A 3,879-nucleotide genomic window follows, 5' to 3' on the forward strand; every position below is an offset into this window, starting at 1 on the left:
TCGATTGCTCATAATCCAGTTCTACATGATAGAACAAAGCATATCAAAGTTGACAAGCATTTCATTAATGAGAAGATTGAAAGTGGCATAATATGTATTTCATATTTCCAATGACTCATAATACATCCCACATACTCACCAAAGGATTATTAAAAAGACAGTTTGAACTACTTGTTAGCAAGCTAGCTGTGGAAGATATCTATAATTCAGCTTGAGGGAGAGTGTTGGAATTGAATTAATTACAGAGGATGTGAATTGATTCAGCATATCAGTATGATTTATTCATATCCCAGAATTAATATGAATTGTGTTTATATAATCAACCAATTATAGTTTTCTCAACGGAACATAACAAACTACACAACCACATTCATCCAATTCTTAACAACACACAATATCTGAGTCATAGCAAGTCTAAATTACATTTCTTCCCAGAAGTAGAGCCAAAATGACCATTATGTTTCGTCCTCAGCTTAGCCATGATTCCAATAATGACTTGACCAGTTCACTACCTACATCACTGACTTGACCAACAACAATCCTCAAAAGAAAAAAAGGAGAGCAAAGGTCAGCAGTTTAAGTCTAGTAACACTACAAGAAAAATGGCTAAATATGGTCAAATTAAGCATACCAATGCCAAAAAAATAGCCTCTAGACCATACCAATATATCCATAATATTAGCAAAAATTGCTCAAATAGTAAACCTTCACAAAATATATAAAAACAGATTCATGCACCTGGTGAATCCTCTGTCTTAGATATATTAGTATATGTTTCCTCACTATCAGGCTAAGAGTGACAACAGAATTCATCTTGAACAATATCTAGTACACTATTCACTCGATTTACATTACTTTGACAATTTATGTGACCGTGAGATGAGCTCTCAGAATAAACACTGCTTGACGGACCTGAAAAATAATTCCATGCGGATATTTTGCAAATGGGTCAATAATTCAGATGGAGTAATGTGAAATCTTCCTAATACAGAGATGTTAAGAATTTTGACAAGGTATCTCATATGTCACTAGCTCGTTTGTTCTCTAGAGTACTATAACAGGCTTGTTTGTTCTCTAGAGTACTATAAGAGGGGATCTATGATACATTTTGGTAATTATAATTAGATAACAATCACTGCAATCATTTAACCATATAAAAAAGTTAGGTTCCAGCTATCTTGCTAGTTTAAGGATTTGTGCAGGCATGCAAAAAATGATTGTATTAATAATATCTTATAGGCCATAGTAGAAAAGCATTTTAAAGTCTAGGAAGGAACTTGTTTTGAAAGAGAAAAATTTGTGTGATCATATTTATATTAAAAGGAAACAGTAAAGTAAGATGAGGAGCCTAACTTGAATTATTATTTAGAGAAGAAAAAAGAATTGATACCTTAAAATAGATACAATTTATTTTTCTCGTAATATGCCTAATTCACTAGTTGCTATAGATAAAGGTTTCTCTTCCCGATTGTATGATTTGTTCCGCCAAAATCTACCTTCAAGTAATGACAACAAAAATATAGAAGCTCGTTAGTTTAGAGGAAAAAGTTGTTTATTATAATGTAAACCACAAATAATAGAATTTGTGACTTAAGAACTATTGCATACTAAATGAAAATGATATTCTGCAACGATTTGACTAAATAGAGGTTACATTTATGAGCATAGGAAACTACTATAATCCTAATTTCAACAAGTTTTTAGAAATATATTGGGCACAAGATTGTGGCCCTTTTTTTCGGAAGTACATGATGAAATGCAAAATTTTGGTAATTATAATTAGATAACAGTCACTGCAATCATTAGCACATTGATATGTTCGAAAAAAATAGCATTGCAAAAATTGTTCCTTACAACCTACCAATGTAAATGAAATTCCTCTCGTTTATCATGGTAAATACTAAAAAAATCAACTGTAACACCAAAGACAAGTATTTACAGTGAAGGTGTCATCTAGGATGAAACATGCCTATCACACTATTCTTTTAAAAACTGATAAGTTGAAAACTCAGATTAAGTAAAATAATTGTTCAAAACACACCGAGGTAAATTTAAGATGAACCTGTGCGAGCCTTTGTTATTATAAAGAAAGAAGTTACTGGACCCTCCAAATGAATTGTAAAGGAAATTTTAAAGTAAAAATGTCCGAGAATTTTACAAGTTTATATTGCATAAAATTAAAACTCTGAAATGACTTCTTATTGCATAATAAATAGTATTTAGCGACTAGATGTTAACTCCAGCATTAACTTACCTGAATGCGGAAGTTGAATGCGGAAGTCCAATACATGCTTATGATTCAATAGATCAAGCTCTGTTCTCCTTTCTTTATAAGCCTTCATAAAGAGATCAACAAGTTTCTGTCTCCCGCACAGCCTACGGATTGTCCTTATAGGTCTGGGCTCACATTGATCAACAATCAGTCCTTCACGAACCTACCAATCTGAGCACCAGTTTCAGAGTCTTGTCCTACTCTGTCTCCCTGACATCTCAAAGCATAAAACACTTGAAAAAAAGAACATCTCAAAATGGTTCTCAAAGAAAAAAAGTTGTTCGATATTAGAAGATTGATCTGGAACATGGAGCAATAAACAGTTCTTTGAAATCTTTGCCCCGACATCTAATAGTTTATCATATAAGCACTGTCAAAGTGTCAATAAGTACTGAATCATCCGTTTTTCTTCAATAATTAAGAATATAATAAATATACTGTGATTCTGTAAAAAATAGTATAAACCTTCAAGCTTCTGAGCTGCTCACTTGAATATATTTCCCGAAGATATGTCAAATACTAGGGTTGACTTAGGCCAATTAAAACGATATGGTCATGTATCCATGCCATCTGTCAACAGAACAACCTGCATTGGGCAGATGAAAATAATAGAAAGTTCTATAGTATAAACATCATCCATTTACTCACTTTCTAAAAACACAAGCATCACGTACCTGCTTAGCCCAATCTATATTTTTCACTTTAGTTAGCAATCTATTATCTTCGAACTTAGTTTCCAGACAGTAGGAATATGCGTCTGACCACCATGTGGGAAGACGCATCATATCCTGTTAAATTAATGACACATGAGCTTGGAAGAAAGAAGTTAATGATAAAATATAGAGAAAAAATAAAGATTACCTATACAATCTGGGAGCTATCTTCTCAGGAATAACATCATCTTTAATAGAAACGTTTTTACCAATTGAAGCAAAGTTTTGGAATCAAATCAATCACCAAGTTAACATATTCCTTCCATTCAAGAACAAACACAATATTAAAATCCAACTTCACTTCAAATCAATTTAGGGATTTTTGCCCAAATCTTAATTAACCGAAGTGTTAGTTGAATCTTTTAGAGATTTTTGCCCAAATCAATTTTTTTATTTTTAGAGATTTGAAGAGGTTTTAGAGATGGATGTGAGAGATGGGGGAGATAAATTAGTGCGAGAGATGATCGAGAGAGAAGGGGCTGAGAGAGAGGTCAGCGGTGAGAGAGGGGGAGGTCAGGAGTCGAGACAGAAGTGTTATTTTCTTGTATTTAGTATAATTTATTAATTAAGTTTTGGTGACAAAATATTTTGGAGGTCAATTTTTATACCGCCCAATCCAATAATTTAGTTCTCGCCTATAATTTTAGAGTTATATTGAATAAAAGAGTAGCGTGTATTGTAACACTTTTTTGAAAGCATCGCAATTGTTCAAAAAATATCAAAATGATCTCCACCATGCAACACTTTTCTATTTTCAAACTATTGCAATAGACTCGTAATTTTTTGTTATATTGCAACATTTTATGCAACACAAATGCATAATGGGGTTGTAATAGGCCATATATGGTGTAGTGTCCCTTTGTGTTGTCATGTAAAGTCAATATAACGTTTCTT

General features: G+C 32.6%; 1 long non-coding RNA gene across 5 annotated transcripts; it reads right to left on the reverse strand.

Moving 5' to 3' along the window:
* Positions 1–255: 255 nt before the first annotated feature.
* On the reverse strand, positions 256–3,518 carry LOC141724404 (uncharacterized). Of its 5 annotated transcripts, none has more exons than XR_012576644.1 (5): positions 3,134–3,518; positions 2,947–3,060; positions 2,761–2,858; positions 2,255–2,482; positions 256–1,496 (listed from the first exon to the last, which is right to left on the reverse strand). It is a non-coding gene; the product is annotated as an uncharacterized LOC141724404 (long non-coding RNA). The 5 variants fall into 5 exon arrangements; XR_012576641.1 differs by having other exon boundaries at positions 2,738–2,858; XR_012576642.1 differs by having other exon boundaries at positions 2,255–2,505; positions 2,738–2,858.
* Between the last annotated feature and the right edge of the window lie 361 nt (positions 3,519–3,879).

This window comes from Apium graveolens, chromosome 5 (genome assembly GCF_009905375.1).
Source record: "Apium graveolens cultivar Ventura chromosome 5, ASM990537v1, whole genome shotgun sequence".
In the NCBI taxonomy this organism is placed as follows: domain Eukaryota; kingdom Viridiplantae; phylum Streptophyta; class Magnoliopsida; order Apiales; family Apiaceae; genus Apium; species Apium graveolens.